We start from the raw sequence: 14,827 nt of genomic DNA on the forward strand, positions 1-14,827 counted from the left end.
TTAAGGACCAAGTTGATTTTCTGGCTTGCTGTGTCCATTGTTGCATATTTTCCCTCAATGAAATGTCCCAAGCATAGTACCATGATGAGCCAAAGTATGAGGATAAATGCACCTAAGGCCACCCAAAATTCAATCCATGGAGAAATCAGATAGGTTTCTTTCAGTTGTTGAAAAAGTTCCTTAGCTTTATCTTTAAAAGTTTTTGTTGATGGCTGTTTCTTAGATTCACTCAGATCTTCAGATGAATCATCGAAGTTGATGAAGTAGCCGGATGCTGTTCTGTCAATTGTTCCAATTGCTTCTGGATTACTTTTTGTTCTAGAAGTTTCCTTTGTTTCATCAGCATAGTCATATGTTACTTCATTGTAGGTTGGTGTGTCTCGACTAAATGTTTTTATTTGGGGTTTTAGAGGTTTAAGTTCCATTGCTTTATTGCATAGTCCTTGTTGATGTTCTGTAGGCATTTCGAATGTGATTAGCCTCTTAGTTTGAACCTCCGGATTTGTAGCAAACATTGGTGTTCTACTACTTCTTGGGAGTCCACTTGGCCTACTGTTTGTTATCGGCCACATGATTGTGGTTTTACCAGGTCGATGAATACAACTCTGTTCTCCTTTTTACCAGCAAGGGGCGGTAGTACTACTGATCTTGTCCCGTTGACAGACAAGACAGGAACTGCTTTTCTGTAAGAAGGCCCAAATTCCTTCTTTACCGCGATCTTCTCTCTGACTAGATCCCCGACTTTTGGAATCCAGACAGGCCTTGCTGGGACAGGTGGTTTCTCTTCAGTGGTTGTTGGCTTCTGTTTCAACTTTATGTTGCTCAGGTCTTTCCTTGTTTCATGTAAGTCCTGTAAAATAGCCAAACGATCTTTGATATCAAAGCATTTATCTTTAACCACTGAAGTCTGACTATCAAGATCTTGGATCATCATTCTAGTCCCGAACAATAGTTCGTACGGACTGAATCCTTTCAGAGAATTTCTTGGCAGGTTATTTAGACTACGTTGGACACTTATTAAATGTTTGACCCACCCAGCTCCCGAACCTAATACCTTTTCCATTATAGATAGCTTTATGCCTTGGTTTTTTCTTTACACCATCCCGTATCCCTCAGGAAGGAAGTGAGAAGAGTCCCGCTATGCAATGCTCATTTGGCCATGCTTCCCCATAAGCTTGAGGGCTAAAGGGAAAATATTAGTCAAAACGTAGCATGCTCCTAGCGTATATGCCATTATAGACTCGCAAATCTTTTTATAACAGTCCAGACGTCAGCCGAGCGCTGGGGTCTACATTATAAGTGAAAATTAGTCTTTTTATGTTAGTATGACGCTTTTTTTTCATGATGGGTACTTTCTTATTGTTGTTGTTTATCTGGAGCGAAATGCCATGGCAATAGTCCTCCTCGTTCGCCACTGCGATCTCTGTTACAGCCTGGGCAGTTTTTTGCAAAAATGTGATGATGCAGACTCATGCCTGGCCACCAGTACACTGATTGTAATTCTTCTAGGGATTCTTTTAGCTTGAGGTGTCTAAGACCCTCACCCATATGTGCGTCTGCGATTAACAAGCTTCTCCTGTCCATGTTTGGAATTACTCTGTCCCCCACTCCAGGGATTCGAGCAAAAGGAACGGAGTTTGCATCAATTATGTATGTATAGTTGAGTGGGTAATTGATCGGTAGCGCTGAGCAGTCGCCTTTTGATGACGTTCTTACCGCCAGCACTGTTTCACCGTCAATGTATTTTACTGTACGCTTTTTGTAGCTACGGAAGCCGATTTAGTTGCAACCGCTGTGGCTGTCTCAGCCAATGAATTCCCTGCAACGTGAACGCCATCACGCCGATGACTCACTGAATGTATCACGTGAGTTTTTGGTAGTTCTTTCTTTAAAAGAACTACTTGTTCCCAAAGCGCTTTCTGCTTTATTGTGGCACCTGTGTCATCTTTGTAACCATTCTGAATCCATTTCTGCAAATCGTTATTGTATGATTTGACGCAGTAATGCGAATCGCACACTATAAGTGTCGGGAATTCGCGATCGGCATTATCTAGCGCCATTTTTAACGCTATAATTTCAGTTTGTTCTTCTGAATTATTCTCCACTGAGTGTGTTTTTGTCAATAGAGGTCTTCATTTACCTCCGCGCCACACTTCTTTTGTAACTTCACATGTGGGGTTGTATGCTTGTTCTCCCCAAACTGAGGGTTGAGCATATCCGTCTGTATAGATTACACAGGCGTATTGTCGTAAGGGCAGAATGTCGATTGGCAGAGGGTATGTTTTTTCATAATCTAGATATTTTAATTCTTTCAATTCTGGATCAAAATAGTAGTATACTTTCTCTGTAGTAATTGAATTTACCCATTGTATCCACTCTGAATTCAATGCTGTGGTTGGTAAATTACATGGGGTTGTTAATGCCTCAAAGGCAGATTCTGCTGTTCTGACCATGATACGTCTACCGTCAGCTTTTTCTTTTTCTCTTGCTATAGCCGTTTGAACTGCATGAACAATGTTTTCTTTAACACTGAACTTCTTTTCAGCTTCTGTGTACAAGTGTGATTTGTATGCAATTGGTACCTTTTCTCCCTCATTGGAGGTCAGGTATGTGAATCCGCATCTTCCTGGGATGACTCGAATCACAAGGTTGCGTGTGTTATCACGTGTTTGTAATTTTGTTTTAACTAACATGTCTGTTTGTAAAGATCTCAAAATTTCTGTGTGTTTTTGAGTCCAGTTGATTCTTTTAAACTCTGGTTTTATTAGATCATAGAGAGGTTTAACTCTCTCTGCATAATTTATAATGTAATTTCTTCCGAAATTTAGGAAGCCTAGAATTGATTGCAAGTTTTTTAATGTTTTAGGTGCTTGGATTACAGCACATTTCTCTAGGAAATTGTCAGCCAGGCTTTTGCCTTCACTTGATAATTCATATCCTAAGAACAGGACTGTCAGATGGGGAATTCTGGATTTTTTAAAGTTGAATTTGTAACCCTCTGCTGCGAACCCAAGTATTATGGTGTTCACTCGCTTCAAGTGAGTATCCAAGTCATCATCTGTTAGATAGATGTCGTCGACATAAGATAATGCCTCGTCATCATATGTTGATAGTAATTCTTTTACTCTCGCTGAGAATAATCCTGGGCTGTTCTTGAACCCCTGGGGCAAACAAAAGAATTTTTTTTTTTGCGTGCCATTTATTGAGAACGCCGTCAAATATCTGCTCTCTGGTGCTATATTTTGACAAAAGAATCCATTAGAGATGTCTAATGTTGTTTTGTATTTTTTGCGCACTGTTATTCATTAGTGCAGCACTATGCGAATTTTGTACTGCAAAGGTTTTGCAACATGAGTTAAGATGTCTGTAATCCAAAACAAGACGATATGAATTGTCTGGCTTGGAGACAGGAAACAAAGAGTTGTTCATTTGTGAGGTGCAAGTTTCAATCACCCCCTGGTATTCAAATTGATCTAGGATCTCTTTTACCTGTTTTTTGGCTTCTTGCTTAATTGGGTACTGCCTCTGTGCAGTAGGTTGTGATTTTAACTGGATTTTGTGAGGAGGAGAGTCCTCATCCCATCCCACATGATTTTTATATAAGGCAGGGGCTTGAGCTACTGCCCACTTTCTTGCAAGTGTATATTTTTTATGAATTGGAATATGATTTGAGAAGGCAGGCATAATTATTTCTTCGCCATGTGGGCACTCCCTGACAAACTCGGGTGGCCAGTCTCTTTCAGCTAGAAGGATGTCATAGCCCTTGGAGAGATTATCCCAAAATAGACCCCTTATTTTTCTAGTCTTATCCCCCGCTATACGCAATGTTATTTCATATATTTTATGAGGTTTGCTAACTCTGGTATCTGCAGTTTCCACTTGAATATATTCATTCGTGTCCACTGTCTCCAGATGATTCATAAGGACTTTGCGAGCTATGCTCACTTCTGCTGCGCTGTCTAGCATTGTCTGAGCCCATTCTCCGTTTTTCAGCTGTGTCCTCAGTATTCTCGGCATGATTTATTACTTTAATACTGGCTACCTTCTTCTTTGGAAATTGTAATTTTTTTATTTTGATGAGCAGGTTCCTTGTCTTTGGACTTGACGTGCTCTTCCCTGTGTTCTGATCGTCCTCTTCTTTCCGATTTCTGCGAGGAAGTCTGAAAAGATTGAGAGAGACATGTATCAATATCTTGATATCTATCAGGTTTTTTTATATTATCCCTATTTCTAAGGTTGTATTTTTTCACAGAGGGCTCCCTCTGGGGAGACTTGCGTCCTTGGTCCGGAGATCTTTCTCTCCGCCGAGGAGACCTTCCTCTGGACTGGAATCTTTTTTCTTTGGGATTGGATTGTTTATTTCCATCCCAGCTCTTTTTTTGAGTGTTCAGATTATTTTTGATAAATACCTTTTCAGGACTTTCAACTAGTTGGGGTTTCACTGGTATTCCACCCAAACTATCTCTTCCTAGTTCTTCATAGGATTTTTCTATAATTCTGGCAATTTCAGATGGTTGGTCTGCTATATTTGTCTCTTTTAACCTCTGGCGGATCGCCACATTTGCTGCTTCTCCCTTTATATTGGCTAGTAATATTGCCGAGACCAGCTTGAAGTCTTTCAGTAATTTCATACCGAGAGTTAAAGCGGGTTCTGGACCGTATTCATCTTGAATCTGTTTTAGCACATCTGGTATTACTGACATGGATGGAACTCCATGTGTTTTGGTGTAAATGGAAGCAAAGACTGTACCCCAAGTGACACAGTCCTCCACATGTGGTGCGATTCCCATTGGAAGACAGATAGTCAGAATCCTATGTTTCTCAACAGGGGTGGTATCTGGAAACACCGCCTCTATTTGAGTGATTTTTTGTGCTAGCCAGAAAGGAATTTGTTCCCGTTTTGCGGGTACTTTACCTAGACTGGACTGTATGTTCTGTGGTGTAATTTTATTTGTGTTCCCCTGATGAGTGGTCAGCTGTGGAATTTTAATTGCTGGTTGGACTGTTGAAGTCCGCATTACATATTGGACTAATTGTCTATGTATTTTTATTAATTGTTTTAGCTGTGCTAAAAGGTCTGCTGCAGGCATTTCTTCAATGTCTGGATGTGGTGTGGATCCGGCTAGGACCGGCCACGTCGCTCCTGGTCTACCTAGTGGACCGAGCCTGGTGATGTGATTATTATGTTTTAGGGCGCCATTAAACAAGAGCAGGTGCTCTTGGAATTTGAGTGGTATTTCCACCTCCTCGAAAGGATTGTACTCATTAGGAGGTTCCTCTATTTTGTAATAGTGGAAGTCCTTTGTTACAGCGTTTGCTGCTGGAAAGTTTATCCATGAATAGAATACCTCTGTCTGCCGATATTCGTGTGCCTCAATTACGAATATGACTGTACCACCTCTCGATGTCAGTCCATTTTCTATAAGTTTTAAAGTTATAGATTTCCTTATGTTGACCGGGATGAGTATTATATCCGGGTCATTTTCCTGCAGAGTATTATCAGCTGCTAGTAGTTCAGCTGCTATTCTGACTGTCTCTCTTTCTACTTCACTGTCTGACATTTTACTGTTAGAAAGGTTATTTTGTTTGTTTGCAGATCAGGTTTCCACGGAAACAAAGATTAGATGCACAATATTTTGGAACAGTGTATCCTTCAACGTTGAATAAACCATGAACCATACATAGGAGTCTCCTCCTGCGAGGTTTGGCGGATATGACCTTTCACCCACTCCAGACGTCTTTGGAGTATTATGGGGAAAAAAAGGGGCTCTGTGTGAAAAAGCACGACTGAGTTACTCTAATGTCTTGCGTTAGTTTTATCGCCTATCCAAACGGTTGGGCGCCATGTAGTGTAGTTCCTATTATCCCAATAGGCTCTGCGCATTGGAATAATATCTTCAATAGTATAGACCTAGGGCAGAGGTTAACTAGGTCTTCTACCGACGATATTAGACTTAAAGTTTTGTGTTTGCCAGCTAGCTCAGAGTTCACTAGAAACTTTCTTGAATAGGCAAGGAGGGTCTGAACCTCCCTGGGTAGACAAGAAGGGATTTCGTTTCTGACAACCATAGAACATGACAACTTTGCTCTCCCCTAATCAAGAGTGTATCTCTAGAGTCGTGTGAAAACAAAAGACAACTTATTTTACTCAGTCAGTTCAGTGCATTCTTAGTTTCACCAGATTGTAGAGAAAAGGAAGAGACGGGCGTGTTCAATAAAAGATGTTATTTATTGATCAGTCTCTTTTCTCGTACAAGAGAAATGAATCGCTATTATTGCAATACTTATAGTTAAGTAAAGTGCATACAGTAAAGACAGAATTATAAAAATAATACTGTAAAAGCATTGATATGGTTTCTGAGCCATATGATACTTTAAAATGGATAAAATAGATACATACATATATACATTTGACTAATCGTACTCAACTGGTGCTTCTAACCACGCCTACCCCAGTGTACCTGACCTAAGCCTAATACGTGGGCGGGAGTAGATAAGTAGCAGTTTAAGTTAAGTTTGTTTTGCCAAGGGGCACTCATGAATTCTCTGCAAGGGGTTATTCAGTTCTGTACCTGGGATCTAGAAGGTTGGAGGGCTGGTATCTCTTATCCCAGGTCTTGATATTCCAGCTGCCTGCGAGGGCGGCTTGGAAGCGCCGGAGCTGGATTTCTCGGCAGGAGAAAGGCAGCGTTTCCTTCTCAGCGCGTCAGAAAGGCGGGGCAGCGTCTGTGGGCTTCGCTCTCAGCTGGGCTCCTCGGCACGTCTCGCTGCTCCAATCTCGTCACCACCGCGTGTGTTTGCTTAAGGCAATGTCGGTAATATTTATACCTGAAAGGTGCCAAGATTGACGTAAGGATGGACATAAATACGTCAATAAGGATGTCATACGAACGGGTTCGTTCGCACATTCTTTACTGAAGTTCTCGATGAAATCAAAACAATGGCTGCGGGGATTTTCCCAGGTCGCTGTAGGTTTGATTTGTTTTGAGAACTCCGTATGCCTATCAGGGGGCTGGAGGAATATCGCTTGCCTAATTAGATGGCATGCGTTATGACTTAATCAGATAACGCCCTTCTGTGCCGTGGTGTGGCTTAGTCAGATAACGGGTTTTTGCGCCGTGAGATGGCTGCTAGTTAATTATTAACCAAACCAGGGTCAGGAATAGGGGGATCGATACAGTACCCATAGGAATACATCACAGCATAAATTTGTTGCGAGCGGATTTCAGAGTGAACACGACCAAGGGCACTTTGGTGGAACACTAGGACTCTATAGCTACCTTCAAGACTGAGGTGGGGCATCTGTTCATGTAAACCCAGCCCCTTCATGGCAGGGAGGGGGCTGCAGAGGACCGATCCTGGCACAATAATATCTATCTGGTGGGCCTGCCAAAAAAAGGCAAATGACCGCGAAGTTAGTCATTTTGTGGAACAATTAATCAAAACAGCAATCAGACTGGTGGAACTCTCCCCATACTTCTGAGAGCACACCACAACCCTGAAGCAACACAAAAGCCAGGAGTGAGACCTTGGGCCACTAATCACTATGGTGTTCAATTACAAAGACTGGGATGCTATCCTTAGAGTGGCTCACCAAGGCAGCCCAATACAATTCGACAATCAGACTGCTGTGTAGTTTCCACTTTCCAGTAGGAACTGCGCGTTTGTTGGGCAACATAAACTTTGGAATGGTGCAAGACTGATTCCATGCACCCCCTCTGGATATGTTGTTGTATATGCCAGCTAGCTCACAATGCCACTGTAAGCACCCTTAAACCTAGATAAGTAGCAAATAGTTTTGGCAACCACAGAACATGACAATTCTGGTCCCCCCAGGAATCCTGGTAACAGACCTAGAACCCTTTCGCTCAGTCACTCATGCTCTCTTTCTATCAGAGAAATATACGAGGAATACACTGAGGGGAGTTTTTCAACATTTATTGATCCATTGTGATTCTTCCATAGAATACATGTGCTGCACTGTTCAATAGATAGAAGCAGATAAAAGTAATTAGCAATATAAGGACAGTGAACAGAATAAACTGTCTCACCATCTTGTTAAAACAATGTATATATGCAAGCATTTAAAACAATATCTAGAAAGCGTACTCCTACTATGCGTTCCCTAACCCCAGTGTCAAGGGTGTGTGTGCATTCTACCAAGAATCCACTATTGGATGTTTCAACCCTGTTACCTGAAGGGAAAGAATGTAGGTCCCCGTCTTGGTCACAGATGGGACATCCCTCCTCGTGGAGGGATCAGCAAGCAGCTGGGCTGAAGTTTCAGCATGTAGTGACCTCGCAATGACAGCAAGGGCGCCTCTGCCGAAACCCAGAAATGCTTGCTTATTTATAACAAAACGCATCCTTGCTCTCGATCCGAGGCCTTAGCCAGGCCGACGTTGTGATCTATTTATAGCTGCGTCGCCTTACGGATGAAAACAAATAAAGACATTTGCACAATGTGTGAGGCCTTGCATGTGATGTTCAAAGTGTCATGGTAATGTTCTTACTAAGTGGAATTTGTAAGCCATGTAGCTTCAGAGAAAGTAATCCTGCATTGTCACGCACACAAATATGTGTCAAAAGTCATCCTGTGAAAGAGAAGGCAACTTAGGAAACATGTACATGGTAAAATGGCAGCGTTTCTCCCAGGCCTAACTAAGACACATGACAAGACCATCATAGTATTTCTTGACTATAACCAAGTAGTCCAGGCACAGCAGCGTACATTTGACAAGGCAAAATTTGAACTGCATAAGCATAACATCCAATACAAGATGATATCCCCAACTAAATAAAGACTTCTCTGAGGTCTGCTCTTGGTTCTTTACTACACCGGAAGAGGTGTGGGAATAGCAAGAGCGCTGTCGACCAGTCGAATGTAAGAATCGCGTTAATACCCGAGGTGGAACAAGAGGCTCCTGGTCTCCGCCACCTATGGAAGCACATGCAAGGAAGATCGACGTTTCGCAAGATGGGGCCTTTAACACGCACAAAACATAAGTCTGACTGAAAATGAGCCAGGAATGCTAATTAAACAGAGTCAGCTGCAGCTGGGAACAGCGGGAGAGGCACAAGGTCATGCACCATTGTCACACACCTGTAATTCCCAGTTGAGAAGGGGCAAGAAACATTAGCTCAGTTTTGTTTATTTGATGTGCTGTTTTGTTGGTGCCTCAGACACCTCAAGCGTTGGAGTGGTGGGTAGTTCTAGACCCATAGCATGAGGTAATAGGGTGGGAGGTTGGTGGATTTTGGTTAGAGTGAGAAGGTGGCACTTCGTGATACTAGACCAGTGTTTGTGAATGCAGTGGCGGGGGTACGGGATGGACAGCGAGACTAACACAGGGAAGACACTTTTACCGACAACATAGTAGAACACGGTAAAGTGGTCTTTCAGGACCTTACATGGAATGTGACTGGCCTGAGTAATAAGGTAGAATGGGGAGTGGTCAAAGTTTCTGGCAAGGCAGGAGGCAGGCCTTTTACTACTACAAGAAACACACCTTGAGTGTAATACCTGTGGGTTCCTGGGTAGGGGTGGATTAAGGTTCTAGCCCACTCAGGCTTTACATCAGGTTCGTGAGGAGTGGGAATATTGTTCCGCAAATCTCTCTCACTTATGGTCATGCATACGTGGGTTGACCCCAGGGGTTGCTATGCTGCTATATTGGGAGACTGGAATGGGGAGAATATTTTGGCAGCGACAATCTATACAAGCCCACGAAGCACCAGTGATTTGCAGGGTGATTTCAATCTCACAATGCAAACACAGCTTGGCAGATTCTCCCTGAACTCTGCTGTGGGCAAGGAAGACAAATAACTACTTCAATTCACTAGATTCCTGGGTCTGTTGGACCTCTGGTGAATGGCCTATCTGGGGGAATAGCAATATTCATAAGTTACCAGAGGCCTGTGCTTATGCTCCAGACTTGACTATTTGTTTGTGCCGGCAATGCACGATTCGAGATTCAGGGCTAACCAGTTCTTGCAGAGGGGTATTTCGCACCATCCACCGCTAACTTCTAGATTGGTAAGTAACACACCCCAGCGTGGGGCGCCCTGGAGATAAGCCCCCTGGGGAACTTAGCACCTGGGAAGCTAGAAGACCATTGACCATAACTATAATACTTCTTAAAAAATACAGGGTCAGTTATCTCATTTGTGATGGTACAGGAAGCCTATAAGAGACAACTGATTGCTGCCTCTATCGGGAGATGCAAAGAGAAATTAAATGCGATGCAAGACATTGAACAGGGACTCACAAAATGATAAGCTGAATATCTTCATGGCGCAAGGTTAGACATTTTGCATAAAATAGCCATAAAGGAATATAGACCGCTTGCTGAGTACGACACAAGACGTGTCGTGTAGGGTAAAATCCTGCCATTGCTGGCACACAGAGAGGCAGGCCAGAGACGGGTGCGAGGTGTATGTAGAACCCAGGGGACAATGGTCCACTCTCCCACAGACATTGCTGAGACTTTTGAAGACTACCTAAGCAAGCTACACCTGAAGAGGGGTGAACTTACAACTGAGCAAATTACACAATTTGTGGAAGAGCTACCGTTCCCTATTATCTCCCTTAAAGACAGGGAAAAACTTGAGAAAAAGACCAAGCTGTACGAGACGGTGGAAGCCAACAAGCAACTCAAAAGTGGCAAAACTCCCGGTTCAAATGGTCTGCCGTCCGAAGTTTTCAAATGCACCGGTCCCCATCTTAGTGAATCTCTCACACTGATGTTCTATGAGGCCCAAGAGGAGAGCTCACTACCAGAGGTTCTCCATGCTACCAATATTGTCCTCACACACAAATCCGTGAAACTGTTGGAGGACTGTGCTGCCTACAGGCTTCTCTTTACTGAACATTGAGACAAAAATCCTGGTCAAAATATTCGCCACATGACTTTATGAGGTTGTTAGCAAACTCATAGCTGCAGACCAGTTGGGATTCATGCCCCATAGATTGACACACCTCAATCTATGCCGCCAATACAGTGTTTTATAAAAAGCCTTAGAGATAATGGGTAACACATTGATACTCTCTTTGGATGCTGAAAAGGCCTTCGATACGCTCGAATGGGGATCCTTGGTAGAGTGGGATTTGGACCAGAGTTTATGTCCTGGGTCCATTTGATATATAAAGACCATCGCTGGAGTAAGGGTTAATGGGACACTTTAGGGGATCTTCCATATGGGTTGAATGACAAGACCTTGTTGTTCCTTTTCATCCCTATTGTTTTCCTTAGCAATCAAACCATTCGCCTGATCAGATGCACTGGTGCCGGCGCTAAGAAGGGACTCGGACTGGAAGGACGTTATATTCCTCTTCGCTGACAACATCCTTCTCTATCTGGTAGACCCTACATGATCCAATCATAGAATACTTCACATTCTACTTATATTCAAGATCTACTCAGGGTGCATATTATTGGCAAATCTTAGGGGCAGTTCCCCTTACAGACTGGAGGCCATCTGGACTGTTAAATACATTGGACATGCACGGAGTTCCAGTACCTTAGTATATACATCACCAGTGATTAAAGGAATCCATGCGAAATAACCTGGTCAGAATTCTTGATGAATACCCGTCTGGTGTTGAGCATTAGAGAAAACTCCCGCTGTTACTACTTGGGCGGGCAGATAAAATGATCACCCTCCCCAAATTTCTGTACCTATTGCAAAACGCACCATTTGAGGTCTGAGACGGCGTCTTTTCAGGGGTGGGCGCAGTTACCAGGTCGCTCCTGTGGGATGGGAGGCCACCTAGAAAAGTACTCAAAACCCTTACAGGCAGCCCTTACCATTGGGGTTTAGCACTATCATATCTGCGGTTGCACTATTGGCCAAACCAGCTGATCATAGAAAACAACTGGAAAGACAGGAAGACACTTTCAACAAGGGATTACCCAAAGGTACTGTACAGGGACATAATGTAACACTGAGGCACTCCTGTACAAACACGGTGGTCGTGCAAATACCAGAGTCATGTGACCATAAGATCTGTTTTTCGGCTGGTGCAACTTGAAATCCTCCACTGGGCATGTTATACTAGAACCAGACAGGTAACAATGGGGAATGACAGGTACCTACAGGGTTGCAATCTCCAAGGAACACTGCTTCATACTGTATGGGTTTATAACAGTGAGCAACCCGGAATACCCTTGAGGGCCTGGGTAAATGTAAATGGAAGGGTAAGGAGTGCCTTCAAGGGGATTTGTTTTAGAGTATCTCTCTGGATTAATTTAGGAAAACCAATTTTAAGGACTATTCAATGGCCCTACAGTGAAATCAATCAACAATAAACCTTTATCCAAATTATACAAAAAAATACACAAATGTGTATTTTTTTGTATAATTCAGAATTGCCGATCTTACAGTACTTTACCAGTGGACGCCCTAGGGAGGTCTAGAACGTAGGTTGCCCGATCAGACTCTTCTCCTGCACATAATATTTGTGATACTATCAAATGCATTGTATCTGCTGAGTTGCTACTGCAAGTTTCTGTTATACAAAACCAAATAAAAAGAGTTTTAAAAAAGTTGCAGGAGCATTTACAGATGGAAAACATATCCTGGTCTTTGGAAGAGAATCAGTGTCTAGGTAAAAAGGATCACTGTCCAAGTAAAGGAGTTTCCTGCCCATGGAAAAAGGCATGCATTCCAGGTTCAGTGGTTCCCTGCCAAGGTAAAACATGCCAACATGTACGGGAGGAGCTAATTTCAACTATACAGAAGTAGTCCATTGACTGTGTGTCAGATGCTCTATCTGCATAGGTACAAAATGTCAGTATTCAGGTAAAGAAAAACGTACGTATGTAGGATCTGGGAGCCCAGGGACATGGGGAGACAAATGCGGATACAGGCAACGAATGCCAGCAGGCAAGAACTCAAAACTTATAGGCAAATACCTGCAGCTAGGGATAGGTGGGTTGGGCTGGTCAGTGGTAAAGGTAATCAGTGGATCAGTGGGCAGAGATGCCAATTATGTACAGGTGAGCTTCTGCATAGTGGCAACATCGATGTTAGAAACGAAGACATTCCAAAACATCTACGGTTCACATCAAATTTAAGCAAGATACTTACTCATGAGCAGGATATGAAGAGTGTACGGTTTGGGAATTTCAAGCTGTAACCATGAAGAAGAGGGAACGTCTGATGAACGATCAAACACATACAGTGCAAATTTTGTGAATGCTACAAAGTAGAACATTGTAGGGCTATTCACTGGCAACAGCATCAGGAGTCTACATCACGGCCATAACATCAGCAGTACCGTTACTTACAATTTCGTAGGTATGGATTACAGTCTTATTGTTTCATACATTTAACGATTTTTATTTGGGATATTCTTTTAGTGGGTAACCCTCTTCTCTTTTATATATTTTCATAAAACTACCCAGAGCTCATAGCTTTAATTTGTGCAAGTTTGGGTATGATTTTAATCTATAATGGGTGTCCCCTTTTGTCGAGACAAAACTATGCTTTTCTGATGAGCTCTAATAAGAGCGAAACAAACACGTATCAGGCACTGCTTTTATTTATTCCAGGTTGGCTTGGGTGGCATTTTACATCTGTAATACAATACATAATATGGATGTTAATAAAAGGCATAATAGTGTGCCTGGTCTGGTAAAAGGCTTTTGTCATTTGTCAGCACAGCTTGGGTAGCACTACGCTAATTTGATTTCTTAAAAGCTCTGCTAGAATAGACATTAGAAGATGGCATATCTACAGTGTTGCTGGTATTGTAAATTAATTTCTTAAACAGGATGTACTTCTTAAACAGGTGCAGCTTGCCGCCTACAATTAGGATATATATATGTTTGACATCATTTATTTTTATTTAGTCCCTCATATTTAATTTTCTTTAAAAAAATTGCTATTTTTTTATGTCATCTTAATTGTATGCTCTACTTTTGTTTTATGTTATCTACATATATATAGATTATATAAATAGATAGAAATAGACATATAAAATGGATAGCGTTACGAGCATATTTTTACAATGGCAACACTTACCTGCACTGCAATGTTCCATGCAATGTTAATGTCAATGTCTTACAAGGGAAATATAATCAACATTTACCGGAGATGATGTGACTCGATATAAGGACTCCTGAAGTTAATCTATCACGTGTAATGTGGATATACACTAACCTCTGCTGACCTGGCATAACATTTTTATATGAAGTGGTATGCACAGCAAAATTGCCTATTACTTGCAGCTACTCCTCAACACCAACTACTGAGGAGACTTTAATCCTGAAAACTGGCACAACTTTTTGACGGTTTAAGGCTCAGTAATTACCATACTAATCTACACAGGCAACAATTATATCCACCGCCATTTTGGGTTATGTTGGTATGGAAAATAGAAGCGACTAAAATGCAGCATATTAATGCAATATAAAAAATAAATACTAAATGTTTTTTTTTTTATTTGGAAGAAGTTGCAAACAACACAGGAATAAAAGTAAAGCTTTAACCTCCTAATATACTGCATGTGTAAAATGGGTATTAGTGGGATTAGAGAAATAGTAATGTCAACTACTTTTGTGAACATCAAACACCTTTGGGTATTTACAGAATGTGAAGAGTCCACATGCTTCTTAAATAAGGTGCCAATTGAAATGCTTATGAATTAGCAAAAAGTCCTTGTTGGACCTAGATTACCCAAGTCTACATAGGGTAGCTTGGCACAGTAGTGGCTACAGCTAACTCAAGGCGTTGGTTAAGTACTTACAAGTCTCACTCACAGTAACTCAGTGATGAACCACTAAAACAAAAGACACAACACCAATGTTTGGAAAAATACCGTTAC

This window comes from Lissotriton helveticus, chromosome 5_1 (assembly GCF_964261635.1).
Source record: "Lissotriton helveticus chromosome 5_1, aLisHel1.1, whole genome shotgun sequence".
NCBI classification, from domain to species: Eukaryota; Metazoa; Chordata; class Amphibia; order Caudata; family Salamandridae; genus Lissotriton; species Lissotriton helveticus.